This window comes from Rattus norvegicus, chromosome 11 (assembly GCF_036323735.1).
Source record: "Rattus norvegicus strain BN/NHsdMcwi chromosome 11, GRCr8, whole genome shotgun sequence".
In the NCBI taxonomy this organism is placed as follows: Eukaryota; Metazoa; Chordata; class Mammalia; order Rodentia; family Muridae; genus Rattus; species Rattus norvegicus.
The window spans coordinates 18,321,112-18,345,266 of NC_086029.1; the positions used below are offsets into that span (position 1 = coordinate 18,321,112).

A 24,155-nucleotide genomic window follows, 5' to 3' on the forward strand; every position below is an offset into this window, starting at 1 on the left:
CTCCCGAGGCTGAGCAGGGCGGGGCTGAGTAAATGCTGGCTTCCATCTCACCATCATCCAAGAAGAAGAAATGAATATGAAATTCCGGCAGTAAGAAAGGAACAAAGATCGGAGTTGAAGACTTTAAGTGCTTGCCTTTTTACCCGTTGACCAGATCCACCAGAACTATCTGCATTATCTATGCAGCGTGGAGTTTTATTATTTTTACCTAAAGATGTCTCTTTTTGGTAATGACAAACATTTTTAAGGTAAAAAAAAAGCCTGGTTTTTCTCAATACACCTTTAACAATTTTTAAATTTTTTCATATCTGGTCAAGTTGAGATTTTTTTTTAGAACTTCATTTTTAATTTGTAATAAAGTTTACAACTTATTTTTTTCAAAAAAAAACACTCAATAAACTGCAAGCACCTGTTAATAAAGGTTTTAAACAATAATAAAAAGAAAATTACGACAAAGAAGGAAAGTACAGATTTGGGAAAAGGAAGTACTACTACATGTAATTTATGCACCGCAAAAGCCAGTAACAACTTCACTCTCTCAACGTATTAAAATCCTAACTGTATTAGATAGCCACCTTTCTTGTTCCTTATTTTGTTCTCCCTCTTCCCTCTAATTTTCAGTTAGAGAATCAGTGTGTCCTATGGTAAATGTGTAAAGCCGCTGGTAAGCTTTTGACAAATATCACCATCGATGCTTGCGATATCGTCCCGAATCCTACATTGAAGCATACTGTGTTGGCGCAATGAAGGCTTAGAGAAAAATTGGTTTACAAAAGAGCAATGTTTCTAATAAAAAAACAGATGCACAGAAGACAAAGAATTATAGGTGGGTTCTTGGGAGAGGAATTGGTTTTGAAGAAAGTACAACTAGAATGAAAGAGATATGACGCTAAGGACCACGTACTGACTAGGCCAATTGTGTTCAGTAAATAATCATGGAAGAAATGTGAAGTCAATGTTCCCTAGCTTCTAATTACTAGAGTTAATGAGTTAATTCTGTAGAATCTGGGCAACAAAGGTTCATGGTTAGGAATAAGTAAAAGGACTCTGTTTTATTTGCCTTTGTGTGGTTTCAGATAACCCATTTATACCCAGGATACCAAAAGGTAATCATTTTATCAGGCAGAGTCAAGGTCCTCAGTGTACAAGCATACATTCACAAGTTTCCCAATTCTTCCCAAGGACGTGACTGAGCAAGGTCAAAGGTGACATCCAGATTATTACCCAAGAGCCACAGCTACTTGGTTGAGTTCTGTCATTTCACTAATTAGGGTCATGATCCCTTGAAACTGAAACAAAGAACTCAGGAACGGGGGACACAGGTAACTGAGTATTTACTAAAATTTCCTGATCCACAGAGCACTTACCCCACCCCCATTTATTATCATTCCTTTCCAGAATGCAAATGGAAGTTTCACTTAAAAAGTGACCGAGAGCTTTTGGGCTAATAATATCCACTTATCAGTGAGTAGGAAAAGGAATAACATTGGAAATGTAAATAAAAATGTACAATAAGAAAAGTGAAGGAGAAAGAATGTGACTTAGAAATTGGATAGTTTTCCAGACTATTTAATCAAGGTGCCTGGTGGTTTCTGTTGTAATAGATTATGACTAAGATTTAACAACACAGATGTACGGTGTTATCTGAAAGCTTAGCAAGTGACAGGCAAAGAAATCACATGACTAAATCAGATATAGATAGCTGAGAACTGAGCTATAGTAGGTAATTGTCTTATAGAGCACGTCAGTAGTATCATCTTCCCCATGTTCTTAAACTTCCTATTTGCAAACAATTTTATGTTAGTGTAGTTGGTAATGATATATATGATATACAATATTATGTAGTTATCAGCTACATTGTAGCTCAGTATGTTACATAATACTCTGTAAGTAGGAATTATTGTGCCTTAATCAATTTGACATCATACTGCTTATAACATGTTTATAGTATGTACTGTGTTTTAATAGGTATGGACAACACTTCATTAGAAATATGTTAGACCCTTAGGGATTCCCTATGTGTACATCTTCCCTCTGAAACATAATATATGATACAATAATACAATGAAGGTAACCTGATTGGATATCAAAACAAATAAATATATTAGGTAAACATACCAGAGTTTGGCCCTCCAGCTACATGAGATATTTGTGGTATAAAAGACATATAAATAAAATTGCTGATGAAAACGATGTAGATTTTCATGCCAAACATCATGATGGTCACCTTAAACAATGATTATGGTTGGGAATTCACTTGACTTTACAATTATTATCTTTATGTGGGTCATTACACTGTTACTGTAAATATGTGGAGTGAAAGAGCTTACTAACATCTATTCTTAGTTGGTAAAAACCCAACAGGGGACATTAATTGAGCCATGCAGAAATAACATGGGAACAGCCTTTGGCGACTCCTTTCAGAAAATCCGTTTGACAAAACTAAATTGCTGTACACCAGCTTTGGGGGAAATTTCTTTGGAATTTTATCACTAACCCAGGATGAATGTCTTCTAGGGAGAAGTTATTTCAAATAGTGTCCATTATTACAACTCCATTACAGAACACACAGGAGGTTGCAGAAACAGCTAAAAGCTCTTGTAATTACAAATGGCATGATTATAATGTAATTAACAGAGCCCGAGCATTTACATATGGAAGCAAATTAGGTCACAAATAACTTGAAGTAAGGTATTAGTAAAGTTGAAATAGGAGTTTTTCGTCTAAGGAGTGGTACAAATTATCTGGAATAAAAGCAATGCAAAACAATTATGAACACAAAGCAGCCATGATTCCTCATGGGGAAAAATGTCATGAACTGGATGTTTATATAATATTCAGATAACTTGAAATCAAAGTTAAAGAGTTAGTAATTGACAATAGACGTACATGACTAAAGAAAGGGACAAGACATTATTTGATCAGCACAAGTAAATTATATACAAATTGTCTCCTTTCACATTTCCAGGGCCTCTTCATGCTGCACACAGGTGAGAAGATTATATCCTGCTTTTCTGTGAGTCACTTCCATAACAGTTTTGGCTAATAAAACCATTATATCCATTTATGTACCACAACATACAGCATATAGAGCTTAAGTTTCTAATAAAGATAATTTTTTTCATGTAAGTCCTATATATGAATAATTCACACTCTCATAAAATACGTAAATGTAAAGTCTATAATTCATTGTTACACTTTTCTCCTGCTACCATTAAAGTGTTCCTTTCTACCTGGGGCTAAGTCTGTACATAGAATGATGCTAATAATGATATGTTTTGCTCTACATTTTCTGGCTATTATGAGATGATCACCCTACATGATCTAGAATCTGCATTCAAATGATAACAAGGCCAGAATAACTAATAATTTCATTAATCAAATAGAAAATGAATTCTTAAAATAAACAGGGGGTTGGGGATTTAGCTCAGTGGTAGAGCACTTGCCTAGGAAGCTCAAGGCCCTGGGTTCGGTCCCCAGCTCCGAAAAAAAGAACCAAAAAAATAAAAAATAAACAAGCTGCCTTTATAGATAATTTTCATATCCTAGAGTGTGTAAGATTAGGTTAACAAATTTCACAGGTAAATGGGTCATTTATTGCCTCTTTTTTAAGATTTCATGCCTCTGAATTAGTGAATAAGGATTCATAGGAACACTGAGATGAGAAACCACCAGTTCCAAACTATGCATGCAGAAATTGACACTGTAGAGCTACTAAAAAGTCTATTAGCAGTGCACTTAGAAGAGGTCCACAGGGCTCTTCAGTCTTAAATGGTCATCTTAGAAGGGAATGCCCTGTACACACACCCTTTGCTCTCCAGCAGCTATGTTCTGTTTCATCGGTCTTATGGATCAACAACATATCCAACAGCAGAAAAATTTGGTCTTCAATACCACTCTTTATAATTTTATAAGTCACTTTGTGTATATAAATTAACGTGAAATCTCAATAGTTTTCCAAAACAATAAATATGAAAGAAAAGAAGACAAAATAAACTCTCGGGATTTTCTTTCTTTCTTTTTTTTTTTTTTTTTTTTTTTTTTTTTGTCTGGAGTTGAGGACCGAACCCAGGGCCTTGTGCTTGCTAGTCAAACGCTCTACCACTGAGCTAAATCCCCAACCCCTACTCTCAGGATTTTCAAATCGTCAAACTGTGTCACAACTTAGGTAAGTTGTTTGCACTTGAATTTTACGTGAAGGCTAAAATTCTATCTGGGATCATTTCAGACAAATCAGGGAAACCTGTAACTACAAGATATTGCTAAGGATTATCTTGTCTAACTTCCTTCTCAGCATTGATTATCTAATACCGCATAATTGAAACTGGAGGGCAGGAAGAGCAATGCACCAGCATAGATGGCAACTGTTCATTAACTTTAAGGCTTAGAATATTGCTTAGAGGTTCATGTGAACAAATTATAAATGAGCACTCCACTCACTCGTTGAAAACCAAGTCTGAGCGAGACACCCACTGTGTCAGCCAAAAGACATTGCAAAACGTGTACAAGAAAGGTTTTCTTAGAAATCTAGTAGTGAAATTTCCACAGTGGGTCAAATGCAGAAATGAAGAATTGACTCTGAAATTCATAGCTCTTTGTCTGTACTGACTATGGCACAAAACATTGTTCTATGTAAGGGACACAAGTTGAGAGTGATGGAAGTTAATCTAGTGGCTTAGTTACATGCACTGCGGGATGCATGAACGATGCTCGTAGATTCTTTTCTTTTTCTTTTTTCACAGTTAATCATTCCTGTCATTTATATCTCAAATAATATCCCCCTTCCTAGTTAACCCCTTCAACCTCCCCCACCCCATCTGTCCTCTTTCCCCTCCCCTTTGCCACTATAACTGTGCTCCTTCTCCCACCCCACCTCTCCAGCATCCCCCTAAGCTGGTACATTAAACCTCCACAGAACCAAGGGCTTCCCCTCCCATTGATGTCAAGACAAGGCCGTCCTTGCTACATATGTGTGTGTGTGTATATATATGTGTGTGTGTGTGTGTGTGTGTGTGTAGCCATGGTTCACATCCTTAATAGTACTCCCAATATCAGAAACTTATAGCTAAAGACAAAACAAAACAAAACAAAACAAATTCACAAACAAGTATGAAACTAGATCGGTGTGACCAGTAGGGACTCACATTTTGGAAAATCAATTCCTGAGAATGACAATGCTCATTCGAAATCATAAGTGAGAGGAATCTTTTTGAACTTAAGCGATAGTGCAAGACAGGATTGAATGGAGAGTTCTGGGGTGCACTGCTTATTCGTTCTGTTATAAAGTTGGGATGGCAACTGCTTATTCTATACATACAGTCTGCCTGTGGAGCCTCACCCCACGGTGCCCTATTTTACTTTCCCACGCAGCCCATTGCACTCTGAAAGAAGAAATACTAAGTAGATTCAAGTTCCTAGGAGCTCCAGGGAAGACTTGCTGGCACAGGCATGTGATGCACTTCCCAGGCTGATGAGGACTTAACATTTAAACCAAGTGCTCCCGTGTAGGCAGGACTTAGAGCATACACTGAAGCTGGCAACACGACTGTGATTCTCTCCTCCTTAGAACCTCATAAGACCTCCTCTTCAAAGAGATTTATGAATAATGTGAAGTAAATAATTCATGGGCTTGCAGATGCCTGTCCAAATAGCCTCTTCTTTTTCAAGGTTTCCGTTTGTAGAACTGTGATCAAAAGCCTTCATCAGTCATGATAGTTGCATTTGTCCTCACTCCAAACAAACCGTATTTGCATGTGAATGTTTTTCATTGAAATGAGATATATAATATGCCAGCCAAAGCCTAAATAAAAGGCATTTTATGCCATTTAAATTCAGTCAAATTAAAGGCTGGATGCAACCTAAAAGGTCTACTCTCAGAACAGTAATTTGACACATCATAAATAAGAGCCGTGTTTGTTCGCATAGGTTCAGCACTTGTCAGGAAATTGTACACCGCCGCATTAACAAAGCACTGCCTCTTAGGCAGAGGCACACGAACAGGAGAGCCTCGTGTGTAAAGCAAGCAAACGCACAAACAGACATTGTGCAGCCGTTCAAAGTTGACATCTTTCACTGACATTTACAGAGGAGCACAGAAAACATTTTAACCTATTTCAGCGCTCAGAGAAATGGTCAAAAATGACTTTTGTTTCAAATGTAAACTGTGAATCAGGTTTAGAAGCAGGGTTGTGGATGCTTACATAGTTAAGAGTAGCTGCCTGTTAACTCACCAACTTAATTCCGGCTTCTGCAGAGTGAGAGTCAAGAACAGGGGCTGCTGTGGAGACGTTAGAAACTCAAACACTTGGGAAAATTGACGCACACCTCTCGAGAGCCATGTGCTTTAGAAATACCTTTTATTACTGAAGATCATAAACAGGTTTTTTTAACTGAAGTTTTAGTTCTTCTTCACTGAACTTAAATTGGTAACTGCACTGAGAGAGGGGGAGAATTCTGAGGATGCAGGAGCTGTATTAAACACTGATAAACAAGAACCGAATTGGTATTTTTTTTAAAGTTAACTGCACAGTTACTTTAAAAAGATTTGCTTGTCCTTTCTTTTTGCTTTTATTTGTTTGTGTGTTTGTTTGTTTGAGACAGTGTTTCTCAATGTAGCCCTGGCTGTCCTTGAACTTGCTCTGTAGACCATAGACCAGGCTGGCCTTGAACTCTGATATCCACCTGCCTCTGCCTCCAGAGTGCTCGGATTAAAGGTGTGTTCCTTAGATCCAGAGTTTTAAACGTAGGCCAATCTAATTAGTTTTCTTCAAATACTAGCTAATTATTTTTGGTCTTGTTTGTATTTTCAAGGAAGCAAACACTACAGTTTGCATTTTGACTAAGAAATATTTTGACGAAGGCTATGAAAGCTAAGTTTGCTTTTCTGCATCCACATCTTTTACACTATAGAGTTCAGAAGCTTCTAGCAAGAGACATGCTTGGCACGTCAGTGCCTGACATTAAAACATCTAGATAGGAAATGCCAACACCAAATTCCTTTTCACTAACTCACATTCCTTAGCTGCTTGAACTTGTAAAGGCAACACTGCTTCTCTGGCTGTCTTATCCTTCCAGCTGATGAAAGGAGACCTGAAATTTTAAGAGATTATTTTGTGTTCTTCAGATGTAGGGACATAAAAATATATTACACATACTCAGAAAGGGAAAGCACAAGAGACACTTCTGATCTAGTTACATGGAAGGGAGAATTGGCAGGTGAGAGGAAAATATGAATTTACCTAAAATCTTCAAAGTGCCTCCAACCAGAAAGACTTAAGAGAAAAATAGAAATCATAATTGCTATATTTTCAAGGATGCTGTGTCATAGAATACATGTTTGCATGCTGAAGATTGTGGTAGACTATAGTGGGCTGGGTTTCTTCAAGTGCTAACACTGTGCATTGCTGAAAGATGAAATTCATAGACAATCTCAAAATTACACTCTTCTCATGGCAATAAGATTTTTCTTTATATTTTTTACATCTTGGTTGAAATAAAAACAGTGTTGAAAAAAACCTGAAACAGACAATGAATTGCATTTCATAAGGATGATCTGCTTGTGACAGCTGTTTTCCATAGTGTTTTTCATAATAAATCATAAATATGATTCAATATCTCAAGGGTAGTTGTTTATCTTACTACATATAATCTTTTAAAAATGTATTAGATCTAGAGAAATTTGTGAAGCAAATCAGCTTAACTTAATAAACAAAACCCTAGAATTTTCACAAATATTTCAAAAATTTAGCATCTTCAGAGGTAGGCATTTGGAAAGGAATCATGTACTGTGTCATCAGAAATACAAATTATATGTAACGTAAAATAAACTAATAAATGACAGAATTGGAAGTACATTCTTATGTATACATCCAGGCACATATGTATGATCATAGGTAAGTATATGAATCCAAAATAAATCTCCATTACAGTATACTTAATAATATAAATTAATTAAACATTTTTATAGATTTTGTTAAAAAAGAATGCACAACTTTACAATAGGAAAAGTTCCTTCTGTGAAAATGAAATACACATAAATAAGATGTTTGCTCGATGACCTAGATTTCTTTGTCTTCCTGCAACAACTTGTAAATTGCTTTCTTACGACTGGGAAATATATCTGGTTTTTACGTGTTATAGTTATAGATGTCATCAGTCCTGAAGCAGATGCATTCATATGTAACAAATCATCGTAAACAAGTCAGTATTTGGAAAATATCTAATTTGCTAGGGAAGTTAGGACAATTCTCATGCAAAGGGACTGACTTTATAGGAAAACAACAAGGGAAGGCCTGTGGCAAAAACGTAATCCACCAGTAGGAAAGTGAAAGCTAATGAGGAGAAGCTGTAGGGTGAGAATCTAGGCATGTATATTGCAAGAATACACCATGAGGGCAGATGCAGAGAAATGATTACTAACTTAAGACCCCTGGAGCAACATGAATGAAATCACATCCTTGTGTTCAGGGAAATAAAACAGACATCTTGGATAGAAATAAAGAGAGGCTTTAATTATCTAAAAGTAAATTGGGAGCAACCCATGGTAATACTGAAGTAGGGTTATTACAGAACACAATGTAGAGTTAATTCAGAAATCAGTTTGTTCAAAAACATCAACAGCTGGGTTTAATAATAGACACCATGAATCAGAAATGACTAAAACCCTGAGATGGAAGATTATTCGTGCAACTGTAATCATGTTATTAGATTTACTGCAGAAATTAAAATGACCAAGAGGAGCTTTTTTGTAGGAGGATGCCTGACCAATATTTTTGAGAAATAAATATGAGATCATAGTACTAGGTCAGGCACAGATTTCCTAGAAACTACCTGGGCTTTTGTCCCAATGGAAAAAATATATAAATGAGAAGATATTCATTAGAATTAATGAATTAATTGTGAAGGGAGAATGTTTCTCTCTATTTAAATTATTTTCTATTGACTCAATTCTTGTTAGGACTTTTTGATTGGGATTTTTCAGGGATCAAAAAATAGACTTTTCACGCCGTTAACAAATATTTAATAAGCTATGCTCACAATGGAAGGGGGTGTCATGAAAACAAGGTCTAGTTAAATGGCTCAACCTGGAAAGTTCAAAAACATGTATGTGAAGGTCCTACATGTGTGTAACTAAGAGATAACGTTCTGAGCGTGATCTGAGCGTGTTGTATAACCGAAACCACACAGAAACAATGGAAATGTATGGAAAAATTAAGGATGCTTTATTTCATTCTCTCTCTCTCTCTCTCTCTCTCTCTCTCTCTCTCCTTCTCTCTCTCTCTCTCTCTCTCTCTCTCTCTCTCTCTCTCTCTCTGTGTGTGTGTGTGTGTGTGTGTGTGTGTGTATGTGTGTGTGTTCAGGGTGTCATGTGGAGGTTAGAGGGTCATTGTCTCGATCTTGTTTAACTTTTGTTTGTTCCTATGTATCTTTGGGTACTTGGGATTTAAACTCAGGAAATAATCTGTCTCTCTTTCTCACCTGTATGTTGTAGCTTGAAATCCATATGTGCTGCCATATCCAGCTTTATATGGGTTTTGGGGATTCATGTAAGGGTCTCATGATGCCATGGTAAAAATTTTACCCACTGGTCCATGTCTGCATCTTTTATTTAATCTTATGTGAAAAGAACATTACAGAAAAATACTGTGTTAGTTTGCCTCCAATGAAAACAAAACAACAATTTCGAAAAGGTATTTGTAAGATAACTAGTGCAAAGGTATGAGCTTCAATGGATTTACTTCAGCTTTTAGTAATATTTTATGAGTTTCTTTTTAATCATAAATCAGAGAGATGTAGGGAATGTGAATGAGAAAAAGAGAGTGAAGAATAGCTCAGAGGGGTATTGGAATAAATATAAGTAATTAATTCAAGAAGTAAAACAATGAACAAAGCATCATACCGTTAAAAAGTTATTAGCTTTTTTTAAACTATAACAAAGATTATTAGTTTGTGTGTGAAAACAGCAGGGAACAACAAAAAGACAAAGTAGGGGATGACTGATGACTATTTCTAGAGAAAATTTCAGGAAAAAAATAAAAGGAAAACGAAGTAGGAAATGCAGATCTTTGCACATAGCATGGTCTTAAGCACATCAAAGGGAAGACGGTCAATACATATTGTCTGTTGATCTACAATAGAATACTGCCCTCCTTTAGACAAATGAAGGAGATTTGGGGGATAGCATCACACACAAAGAAAAGGAACACAAAGACTAATGTGTCCTAAGCCTCATTATTCCAGTTGAACTTACTAAGATCAACTAAGTTAGAGAGACTACAAGGGCAAATGTGACAAAATATTGTGGGTAGAAAGAGTGGCGTAAACTGAGATAGCATATGCAGTTATTGTGTGTGCTGGGTCTAGAATACAGCTGTATATTCTGTGCACTCAGATTATTGGTAGATATTTCTATATTCCTTTGTGTAAGACTTGTACTGTCGATCAATAGAAGAAAGAAAATGTCACACAATGCTCAAAGCTAAAAATTTCACGCACTTCCAGTTCTGAACACAAGGAAGCTTTCTCCCAGAACTTGTAATGCCCCAAAACAACATGCCTGTCATTCATGAATGAAATTTCCTTAAACTATATACCATCCATGTACCAACTAGATATTAATATGTAACTTCTACTGAGTCCAAGTTAATCAGAATTATGAAGATGTTGTCTGAATAAAGTTCTAATACTCATGATCTTAAAATCCACTGAAACGGTTCCTTCAAAACTCTTCATTTTTAGGTACATAACTACTGCAGGCAAAACTACATATTTGTGGGTTACAGAAACATCTTGGTTTTTAAGTGTACTTGATGTTTTTGCAGGGGACTCAGTTTGATTTTTGAACACTCAGACAGTGATTCATAACCATTCATAACTCCCAATGCAGGGTATCTGATTCCAATTCCCTCTTCTGACATCCTTGTGCACTAAGTATACACATGGTTTCTATGCATAGATGCAGGCAAAATACTCACTTAAAAATAAAATATATTTAACTATTTTAGCTATAAGATTTGATCAACGAGAATAATGTGTCTAATTCACTGGTAATGATTTTGTTTCAACCTTAAGTATCTGTAATTGAGAAAAATGATCAAAGGAATGGGGTAAATAGGGATCCCCAACACAAAGCTAATTACTCCTCAGTACAGATTCTCTTAGTTCTCTCGGTTATTGCAGTGAAAAGGTAAACAAACAAATAAGCAAATAGAACTTTCCATTTCTCCATTTTCCCTACTACATAGGTATCAAACTATAATACATAAACTCATGTATATGAGTTAAAATATTACAAAATAATTAAGAGGGATTCAGAAGCATTCCCATAATGGAAAATAACATGAATTCAAATCTAATTTCATGTTTGTCACTTATTCCACACTCTCTCCCCATCCTATTACACCCTCAGGGAAGCGAAGTCCATGCAAATATCTACTCACCACTATACCGTCAGGAGGCCCCAGATCACGGAGCTTACAGGTAATAGCGAGGAAACATAACCCACTTTCCACTTATACTTATTAAACCTTTCTGTGTCTTAGTTTATATATATTCTAAGACCATTTGTTCTAGTGTTTCTAAGTAACAGTTTTTAGTACACATATTATTAAAGGAGGGAAAGTGACTGGATTACTTTAATGTTACTATACATATACCACAACAGTTTAATTTTCATCAACATTGTTACATTATGTAACTTCGCGGAATTTTATTACATATATAAATATTATATTTAAATAAATTATATATATATATGAAGCTATTTGGGATCTCTGCATAAATTTATTCCCTGGCAAATTATGAATGAATAAACAAATGAATGGTTAGTTGAATGAATGGAAAAAATGAATCTATAGGATATTAACATAAACTTTGATAGAGATGATCAAACAGCACTATGATCAGTATTATGTGCAGAGAAACAGGATGGCGCCATTCTCTATCCGCAGTCAGAAACCTGTATCCTAATCAAGAATAATGACAGTAAGATGTCTATGAAGTAAATTAATGTTGAAAATATCTAACTCGAAATGTGACCATGAAGACTTATATGAAGTTTCTATAAAAATATTTCAGGAAAATCAACATGAAACACATTTCAGATATTTCTAGAATTATATGTAATATTTTATAAAGATCATCTACAATTTACTGGACACTCTGGCTGTCATATGCTGTCTAGTTTATAGAACACCCCAATATAAATATGGAAAATTGTGAGAATACTTATGGATGAGTAATACTTTGGTAGACAATTAGCCTATAAATAACTTACAATAGATGAAAGAATATATTCAGTTTGAATGGAATTATTGGGGTCTAAAATATTAAAAAATTATGTTGACAACTGTAACATGCTTAATGACTCATAATATTTTCATTGTCTCCCTACTTGATTTCATAGCTATCCTCATTTCTTTAGTGTCCAAATATTTCCTTTTAGTACCATGAATTCCAGACTTCACATAATTGGTGTGTGAAGTGAAACCAAATAATGCAGCCTTATTGACCTGCAAAATGTATCTTCAATGCTGACTGAAAAACAGCATATATAATCTGCAAAAACACGGTCTTAGCTCTGGGCTCTGCCAAGCCTGTGAAGGAAGGCTCTTTCTCTCCCAAAGACCAAATTTCTCACTCAAGCACTATCCCTAACCACCTATAGCAGCACAACAAAGAGTCACTTGTAGTAGGCAGTAACTGTTCTGGGTAAACGACACAGACAGCACAGGTTTTTGTGAAAATCAGTCATCAGGATCATGGCCCAGTGATCCAGGAAAAATTGTCTCTCTTGACAATCAGCTATACAATCTACTCATAGGCTAAGAGAAGTTAGGTAGCTTATGGCTTCTGTTTTATCTTCTATCTAGAAAGTCCTGCTCCTCCTCAGCTAAGATGCTGTGATATCGATTTCCACTTTGTCACCCTCAGTTCTCTCTATAGCTATTTGCACCGCTTGCATTCAATTCTCTCTTAATTTTCCCAATCACTTTGAGCCTTTAGCACTGGCTTATGGGGTTTACTGAGTTTTGTAACCTCCTATAATGGTGGCAACTCCATCTATTATAATTCATTGCTTTCCCGAGTTATAAACACTGAGAATTTGCTAATCATTCCATACCATTTATTTTTCTTGAAATTCTTTACTTTTTACTCTCCACCAAAACACTCTGCTTACAATTGTAGCACATGCTACCACATTCAATTTGTATCTCCTAGGAGGGCAGGTCATTCAGGTTCACCTGCAAGCCACAGGCCTTCTAGTTCCACCCTTTGCTAATCTATCAATCCAAAACCCGACAAAGCTCTGTTACCACCGTTCCCACGGAACACAATCTTAAGAAATGCAAGCCTTATCAATAGCGCATTGCTTCTCTCCTGCATCATTCTGAAGTAATTTTCAGCACGGGGCTTGTTCTTTTCTTTTTTTTCCAAGCTAGAATCTGAAATGTAAATTTCCAATTATTTTTAGACTCAGAGATTATTTTATCTGTTTATTTCATTTGCACTACACTATCAAACATATACTGCATCCTATCTAGGAAAAATTTGCACTTTTTTTATTTTGTCCTCTCTCACTACCTTTAAACCGCATTTGGTTTTATTAGGCTGTTCTGTACTTTAATAATTGCCTCATAAACAATATTTTTATTTATACTATCCTTTATAATCAAATTTCTAAAGCATGTCTTAAAATTTTCTGAAGAACAGCTCCAAACATGTCAGTGCCCAGCTATTCCTTTTTATTTTCAAGATGAAAATTGACACTGTCTTCTGATTTATGCTCAGTCTTCTATGGACTATTCAATACAGCCATCAGGAAACCTTTATTGCACTTAACACCTGCAAAAAGTTCTAAACCTTTTTCTCTGTCCTGATATGCACACATACATGTACACAGTATGTGTTTTCACAATATATATGTGCAACAAATACACATGTATATATACATATATATATATATATGTTTGCTGCATTTTCGTTACATTTTAAACATTTTATTATTTTATGTTTATGGTATTTAAAACGTAGTTTCATTCAGATGAAATAACTCTAAATATTCCATATATACTTGAAATATACAATGTGATCACACCCTCCTCTGTTTCTTTACTCCGGTCTACATTCAAAGCTATCAGTTATCTTCAGGCAAGGCCCTAGATCTTTAGATGCCAAACCTTTGTTGGTCTGTTCCTGTAGCCTTCACCTTATGAAGCTGGAGAAATATAATTGTTGCTGCATACGATACTCCTCGCCTGTGCACTGCTAAGTTTATCCCAATTTGTTTATTCATGTCTTGACAGACACTTAGTTTTTGTATGATGTAGTAACAGATTGTTAAAATTTCAAGCAGTTGTCACGGAATTTTCTATAGTGGTCATATCATTTGTACTATTATTGGTAGATTTTCTCCAAGTCTATCAATATTCACTGTAACCAGCACCATTCAACTGGGATAATGTATTAAATATGCAATGCATCTTAGTGTAGTTTTAACTTGTAATTTCTTCTACCGTAATATTGTACAGCATTTATGCACTTACCTCTTTTGGTGAACTGACTGTTCCTTTGTTTTTGCATATTTTTAAATAGTAAATTTTGTTTTAATACTGAGTTTTCAGTATTTTTTACATATATACCTGAAGTCTATGACTATAAAATCCTTATTATTCATAGCTATTTGCTTTTGTTGAAATTAGCCTGAGGAATGAATTCTAACAGGCTGATGTCTTCAGGTAAATTTATTCAGGAAAAAATTCTGAGGCCTATAGGCCCCGCACACATTACATCTTATATTTTCACAAAGACTCAGTAATGTAGCTCTCCCTGTCTTTCAATATCAAGTTGAAGAAATGAAATATATCACTTATTGCTAACGACCTGCCCATACTATCTGTATGTTTATTTCCTTCTTAAAATTTATGACTAACACCTTTCATTTCTTATATTAGTTGTTAAGAAGACACCCAGTATTAGTTGGTGTAAAACTCAATCTCATTATATGTTTTCCATTAGCTCATTTCTATTTTTCTAATTAACTAATTTCTCCTTACTAATTATTGCTAGTTATTACACATAACTATTACAAAATATTTATAAGTACATTTTATTTATAATTGTAGTTTAATGTTTCCTAAGTATACTCTTGAATGCTATAATCTATAGGTCAGTAACAAAATGAAAGAGTTAAACACTTTGTTGACCTATTAACATATTTGCCCATATTTAAAATTTTTGTCACAAAGCAAAGAAAAATATTTATAGAATTGACATTGTCTATTGTGTACAAGTACATTATAATTGTGATAACCTACAATTTTAGGGTTAAAATGATACTGACTCTCATATACTAATTTCTCTATAGGTATAAATCAGTATTTTTATAAAACATGGTGTTACCAAGTATACGAACTTAGAAGATTATTGTTCAAAGGCATATCAAAGTACTTAACTTCAAATGGCATTTTCAGAATACCTATCAGTAGGATAAAGTTTTATGTGAATGTGTATGTGGCTTGCATCTAAACCATGGCCTTGTATGTTTGCCATGAATCAAAGTACAATATGTGTCCTTGACTTTATTGTGTATGATGTCTGTCTGTCTATCTGTCTGTGTATACAAGCCTGTATGTTTGTATGTATCCATTATGTTTTCAGGTTTTTGAGATCAAACCTAGAACTTCATCCATATGGCAGTCACTCTACCTTAGCTATGCATAGGCCATTTTTCACCTCTATTTTGAAATAGGTTTTCACTAAACTGTATCTGCTGACATTTACCAAGCTCTGAAACCAAGTCTGGCCTTGGATCTTTGCTCCTCCTGCACTAGGCTTCAATGAGTCTGGAACTGCAGGCACACATCACTACAGCTGGCTAATAATTGTAAAAACACATAAAGTAGCTGAGGAAGAAAATGCAGCTTCTCATTTCATTATACACATACAAGATCTAAAGAGTAATTTAAGCAAAAATGGACTAAGATAAAACATTGTCCTTTTAGTGTTAGAAATACAATGAATTGATAACAGAAGGGGTTTTGCCTGTATTTATGTAGCTAGCTCTTGGGCTACAATCAACAGCCGCCTGTATCTAAAAACAAGTACATTAAAATGGATGGAATTGTACTTGCTGATGCCTTTAAGCATAAACAAACATTACTAAGTTTATATTAAAATCTCCATAACCAAACAAAATCATAAGACTATTTAAATTGGGACTCCAATTATACTCATTTATTTGTAAGAGATAGGATGTTAGTAGCACATGTACTTAAATCATTTTATTAGAATGTTTCTCTTATTAAAGATAACTTCATGGAGTTTGGACTCAGTGGAAGATAGTGTGATCTGTGTCCTAGACAAGAACAGGATAGTCCTCCATCACCAAACTCTTCTAGTTGAACATATTTTTTTAGACAACATTCTCATTCAAAAGCAATTGTAGCAGCTAAAATACTAAATAAGAACATTTTTCTTGGAGGGGGGTGGTGGTGGAAAAAAAGAGCATTCTTCTTATGGTGTTTCTTGCCTAGGTTTGTGACATCATTGAGATAGAAGTTTGACAGTTCAGTGAAATACCCATTTTGTGTCTGTAGCAGCCATGTTTCTGGACATCTGGTTTCAATTATTAGTATCCAGGATTGAGAATGTGGCTGGTGATACAAAGTTATCTTTGGTTTAAGTTCATTAGACTTTAGGACTCTTTTCAAATGTCTTCGAAGCAATCTATCACCCATCTCTCATTCCCTAAGAACAGGTTTTGCCTCACTACTAAATAAATAGATGTGTTATTTGTAGGGAAAGAGAGGTAGCATGTAGATAGGATCTAGGGTGCTCACACTTACATGCACGTATTATAGCAGAAGTTCTAGACTGGGATGGAAAGATTAACAAAGGTTATATAAATAGGCTCTAATTTAATTTATTCATTTATTCACTTTACATCCTGATCACAGCACCACCCTCCCTATACCACACTCACACAGCAGCTCCTCCTTCCCCTTCTCCTCTGAGAGAATGGGGTCCGCCAGCAGGCTACAGATTTTAGGATAGCCCTGCCTCCAGTTGTCAGGACACCCCCATGACAACTGAGCTGCACATTTGCTGCATACATTCAGTTGGCTTAGGTATGGCCCCTGTATGCTCTTTGGTTGGTTATTTGCAATGATTGGTGTGTTGTTGGTAGGAAGCTAACTGGACTGCTCTATAGACACACGAAATATAGAGACTAGCATACCTTGGCCAGCTGAGGTTTTACTGCTTGAATGGTAATACAAATATTAGTTACTTACTTTTTTAAAAACTTATCTGTTGAAAGTTGTCTATTGACTGGGTGTGGCAGAGATATCTCAAAGTAAAATGATGATTTATGCCAACTCTTCGATTGCTTCCTTTGTACCCAGCAGTGACAAGAATATATTTAGATGTGCACATAATAGTTTATTTTTCCGTTATAGGGAGATTGGGGAGATGCATTATCTTTGGTAATTTGAGCTTATTGTCACATTAAATGCACTATAATTATCCACAAAATGTAGTTGACCTTCAGCACTACAAAGAGTAGATCGGTAATGTTTGGTAGCAAAAAGTTGTATCATATTTTATACACTAATTTGTTTTTCCAATAATTATGAAGATCTGAGATGCTATTTTAAAGCATCCATGAGAAATAATTAGGGCAGGATTAATATGTTATATTTGAAGTTATTTGATTTCCACCAGGGGTTCTACTTATCAAAAAAGACTTGCATATCTATCTCCATTACATTCATTCTTCTACCTGTTAAGAGAGAGGAAGCATAATATAAGCAAACCAGACAGCTTTGAAGAATAATGCCACATTGATGTAATCTGAGGAAACACACTATGAAACTTTGAGGCCTTTGCATAAAATAAGAATCCATAAATTTACCTTCTCCCCTCTCTTTTTTCTACTGAGGGCACAAAAAGTCTAGAAAAGTTAAACTTTAGGATGTAAGTCTTCACAAAGTGTGTTTCCAGGACTTAACACACATATTATTTAGAAAGTTCTCACAGTAAAAATATGTTTATTATCCTCATAATATTTCACTTCACTGCATATATATGCTGAGGTAATGAACCAAACAACCCTTTTATAATAACTCCTTTCCTTAAATATAAAGAAGAGAAAGCTTTAGCCGACATTTGAAAGAACATGAGATGAGTTTTACCTTTAGACATGTTATTCATATCCATGAAAATACTCTCTACTCAGAAGACATATTTATTTGCCTGTTATTTGGCTCTGAATGTGGAAAAGACAGAAAGAAAACAAGGGATACAGGAGTCATTATATCACCATTTAAAATGGTGATAGAAGTGGACATACAATGAGTCCTTAAAAAGTTAGAATCCAAGTCCCTGTTAGTATTCTATAGACTGTACTAATGTGGCTTTCATTTTTAATAAACCCTTAGAGTTAATCCTATTTCATAAATTGTTGAAATATAAAATACAAATTTAAAAATTAAAAATTTTTCTTTTGAGCTGCAAGAATGCTTTTTTTTTTGTTTTGTTCTGTTTGTTTGTATAGTTAAGCTATTTCTTAAATTCACCTTTATGGAGGGACCATTAAGGCTCCAGAATTCTTCATGCCTCAGAGTTTGGCTTATTGTACATCTTCAAATACTCTTGTGTGGAAACTAAAAGATAAGCTAGGGAAATATGGGTGAGTTCTGGTACACCGATTTATCCTGTGGAAAACCAAATGGAGATAGACTAGTGGTGATTACACAGGACAGTGTTGGGTTTAGGAAGGCATTTTAGGTATATTTTTATTATACTTCCCTGTGCTTGCCATTAGAGCTGATCAGTTTAGGGAGCTCTTCCCTTCCCCCTCTCATCTATTTCACCACTTTAATGTTTTGGGGTTTCAGTGCTCTCTCACTCCCTCCTGTTGTGACAAGCAGCTGTTGAGGACGACTATGGCATTTTGCTGTATCATTTAATTTTTCAGCAGAGCTTTATGTAATAAATCTGCTGTCACCCTGTCTATTTGTGTCACTCTGAGACACAGGAGGAATGAAGCTCTGAGAACAGCAAAGCATACTACATTCATTCCTTCATGGCTAAAAGCAACAGATCAACAGCTAAATGAAAACGTCTGCCTCTTCGACGTCTCGAAATCCATGTTGAGCCCTTCAGCATGTTTTCTTTTTATCACATTCCCAAACAAGCTACCAACTGCATAAAACAGATCGGCTGTTCTGCATCCGCCGCTCAGTTCTGTAGGTGTCTTAATCAAAACTATCAACTTATTTTAACCGGGAAATTGCTCACTAGAGTAACTGTCCCAAAGGCAGGCACTAAATCTCAGTTGCTAATAGCAGAAGTAAACATGATATCTATTTACTTTTCTTCCTCGGAAAATAAAATGCAAAGTGGATTTGTAGAGGAGACAAGACAGTGGTTATCTCTTTCAAGTACCTATCCTGAAAGCCAGAGATATCGCTCAACTCCACGAGTGTCGATTTCATCTCTTACAAAACGAAGCAGATGCTTTGCGGTGACTTCTAAGGTCACTTTCAGCTCCAATGAGGTGTGCCACTCTAAGGTCTTAAATCACATAGTGACTCTAACTCACACATCCATGACTTAAAGCAAGGTGCTGACTGAACGGTATGTTCATTACAGTTTGTTATAAAGGGGGAGGAGTTTCACCTTATTTGGATCATACGGCATAGAGATTAAACAGAATGTGCAATTCACAATATATTTGCAAAGTGGTATCTGTCCCCTTCTTTCTCTGTATGAATTTTATACTGGATGCAATCAGCATGCCTAATGAACTGTAAACCTCACACCTGCCTCTGCATACTACATGCTAACCCTCATCTCATGATGCATTTCCCTTCTGTGCATTTAATTATCCAGGTAAATTTTTTAATAAGAGTGATCAGTCAGGAAAAGCACCGTCTACATTCAGGTCCCAATGTGACAAAGTCTGTTCCTGTAGGCAGCGTTGAGATTTTCCCTGACAAGGCGGAACATTTATTTACAGGAGCTGTCCAGCACTCTGTTAACACAAACAGGACTTCAGGTTCTTCTCATTTACTGTCTGATGAAAATCGAAGAGCAGCGTGCATGTCAACGAAGGCCATGAATTTTTCATATATTTTGTTCTTTTTTCAGTCCTCTAAACACCAATATTCTCAGAAGTGATTACATAGTCTTCTATCAGGAACTTTATCTCCTGGGTGGCAAGAGGCCAAAGAAACACGAGCTTGAACTGACCTTTTGATAAGTTTGACTGTGCCTTTTTGCGGCCTTAGAGGAAGAAGAGTAAGCTGGTTTCAAAAGGCAAGTAATTTGCGAATCCAGAGAACAGGGAAGGAGCAAAATGTTAATTAGAAAGGTATTTTTTAATTCTCTGTAATTTAAATATTGCCTGAGGCAAATCTCACCTGCAAGATATGAAAAGGCATTCTCTGCGTGTGCACACACATGTATTATGTCTCTATTTACAGAGCCAACGCGTCACAGTCCTATTGCACGGGATATCACACAATTAGTTTCCTAGTATTTATTTATTCATCCTACCATTCAGTGTCATTCAGTAATAATTTATAGAACATGTAGAGATTCTATTATATGCTAAGCACAGGAAAAAATAGTGAACTCATCTAAGAACATATTAACCTTAGAATATTTAATAGGAAGCCAATCGAATATAGGTTAGATAACCACTCATACAATTGTTTTCTGTTTTAGGTTTTTTTATGTGATTTTAAAACGTGCAGAATTTAAACATCTGTATTTTTTTTCTGTAAACATAGTCAGAATTCCTAATTAAAATAAAGATGATTGTCTTTATTTAAATAATTAAAAACTATTTCAAAATCATTGTCATGGTTATGAAAAAGAAAAATGTCACTTACTAATGGATCATATTTAATCTATAAAATGTAATATAAATTTCAGAGTTTTTTTGAGTAAATAAATATTTTTATAAATAATATCCTCATGTCTAAAGAGACATTTGAGAACATATATTCAAATACTAATAAAAATGGAAATATTTTCCAGTGAAAATTTTCAGTTTGTAAAGGTTATTTTCTTCTTTATGATATATTTCTATACTTTACTCATATTTATGTTACATTAATCTTGGTATTAAATAAATATCAACAGGGTAGAAAAATTATCAGTATTCTTTAGAGAGCAACATGTATGGCCATTTACCTATGAGTTAAGCAATTTAAGGGTAGAGAGGAAAACAGAGGGTCAGCTGAAAACCTTTAGCTAGAATAACAACATGTATGATTTTTATCCAAATTGCAGCAATGACAACTGGTTTCCTAAGAGTAGTTACATAAAATGTGCCGTGGAGTCCTCAGGCATCCTGCAGAATTCAGACAAATGGTAGCATGCCTGCCAGGTCTAAGATTAGAAGCCATCCATGAATTAATCAGGTTTTCAAGCCTTCTACCCTTCCCCAAATCTGGGATAAGGCACAATACAATCTAGAAATTGAATTTCTTAAAAGGAAATTCATAAGTCACGTTAGCAAGATGTTATTGTATACCTATTATGTCTCAATAGTGTTGAAAGCCTTCCCTGAGAAAGGAAATAAATACTGGATTTGGCATGTTCTTCTCGCGGGAGTCTACATTCTTATTAGAAAGAAAAGACCTATATCCATGAGACAATGGAACTCAATCTCCTCTCTCGCTCCACACACCCTGGCTCCCTGTGCTCCACTTCCCTTGGCTTTTCTTCTATTCTCGGGAAGCACAGTGATCAGACCTCATGAACAGCGTTAGTCTGGAGAATTCCTACTTTTCTATTAGATCTCATTGTAAACGTTGTTTTCACAGGGAAATTTCCAGGCACTTACAGTTAACAGAAGTTACAATGATCCTTTCAGTTTTACTCCTTTGTAGGATCGTGCATTTTTATGCATTTTTTTATCCTATGCTTTCAAGTCATTTTTAAAAAAATATCCAGGGGTTGGGGATTTAGCTCAGTGGTAGAGCGCTTGCCTAGCGAGCGCAAGGCTCTGGGTTTGGTCCCCAGCTCCGAAAAAAAATAAAAGAAAAAAAATATCCACCTTCTAAATTAAGGACATGAATACTAGAGGACAGAGGTTGTCTGGTTTATTAGACATTGCATCCCTTTACCTTACATTATCATTTCTTTATATCAGTCCCATTGGCAACTACGGCTACATCATCCTTTCCTGTGTGCAGTACACTCTGTGAAGCACACTGTTTGCACTACTGTCAGTGTGGCTGACATTTCCTGAAACACTGCCATGAGCTGAGTTCCATATAACAACCATAAATGTCTCCACAGACTACTAACTGTCTTTAGGAGGCAACATTTTCCTTTATTTACATCAATAGCCCTGCACTAATAAGAGGTGTCATAGGTATTATATGAATAATTGATAAATGAGCTGATAATTGGTTTTAACTGTGTTCATTTTACACCAAGTGTGCTAATCTTAAATTGCCAATTTCATAATTTATCTAAGAAGTAAATGAAAAGAAATGTAGGCACATTTTGTTCAATTTCAGCATAATGTTTATAAATCTCTAGCAATTGCAATTCTGGATAAATATTACTGCCAGGCTATATGCAATAGATATAGATTACTGCTCCATTATACTTTATTCAGCAGATAAATTCAGCAGCAAAGCAGGACAATTTGTTGAATATTGGAAGTTTGAATCAGGGTATCACTATGTATCCCAGGCTGGCATAGAATCCTCTGTGTAGACCAGGTTAGTCCAGAACTTATCTTTGTCAGCCTCTCCAAGGTGATTTCTGGAATACTCACCTTCAAGACTAGTATACTGAGGAGATATATCTCACTTTGTCTAAATTGAGAAGGCAAGAGACCAAATATATTAAGATCAATTATCAGTCAGATTAAAATTGTTCTGTGGTTCAGTTCAAGTACACTGTTTAGATAAATGCCTCAGAATCCCTCAGTTCCTATGAATGTTAGGCAAGTATTTAGGGCAGAATAGAAAAGATCTTATGAACTATTGTAAGATACATATGAAGAAGGCATTCAATATCACAGTCAAAACATGTTACTAAAGGATCACTCTTAACAAACATGGTAGCTTCATACTTGAATATTCCTGCTCTTTACAGACATGAGAAATATGTACTTCACAAACCAATAAAGGGTTTGCTTTCATCTACTCAAGTTATTTCATTTTTAATCTTTTACATCGTAGGCAGCATAGTAAATAAGATAAATTAAATATAAAGCCATTAAGACCTTTAACACAACTATGTTCATAGAGAGATTTTTCCTTCTGACTTGTCTATATTTCTGATGACTACTTGCAAAACACATTAGAGATTATAACCCTAATAATTCATTCATTAGACAAGAAGAATATCAGGTCAATAGGATAACATCTACATGGCTATTTGAATTCAAAACATATATTTATAGTTTCAATGTACAAAGTGAAAATATGGTTCTATATTTTATAAAATTTTTGCCCCAAAATTCAATTGCTGATAATTTGAATTTGTACATCTCTAGTTTCAGTAATGGAAAAAAAACCCCTCAAATTCTGAATTTCCTGTAATCACTGGTAAACAACTAGTTTCGTATTCTTAAGTGATACTTACTTTAGGTACTTGAGAGTGTGGTATTATTTTCATTTATATTTTTCCTTAAGACCTTCATGTTTTGATAGGAAGGAAATAGCTCTGATTCCTGTGCTGGTAGGAGATCTTCACCCTTATCTAGGACCAAAACGCTGTGCCTTCGGGACACAGGCTAAATTTATACATACAGCTTCCTGCCTCTCTCCAGTACACTCTGCATCTCCTGCCTTCCTTTGCTCAACTCTTCTATAAATTCTGTTTTCTCCTTTCGTAAATAACATCTGAGTCTTTCCCTGATTTTAAAATGCAACGCACTTATTCAATGATATCTTCACTATCATTCTAATTGCAGGTGCTTTTTAGGTGTAGACTAGATTATGTGCCTGTTTACATTTATTTATTTAGTGTGTGTGTGTGTGTGTGTGTGTGTGTGTGAGAGAGAGAGAGAGAGAGACAGAGACAGAGACAGAGAGAAAGAGAGAGACAAAGAGAGAGAGACACAGACAGAGAGACACAGAGAGAGACAAAGAGACAGAGAGACAATAAAGACAAAGAGACAG

At 35.4% G+C, this 24,155-nt stretch overlaps 1 protein-coding gene across 4 annotated transcripts in view; it reads right to left on the reverse strand.

The window, feature by feature from the left end:
- Positions 1-24,155, reverse strand: part of Cadm2 (cell adhesion molecule 2) — a 977,040-nt gene that overhangs the window by 326,256 nt on the left and 626,629 nt on the right. The gene's annotated exons all lie outside the window — the stretch shown is intronic.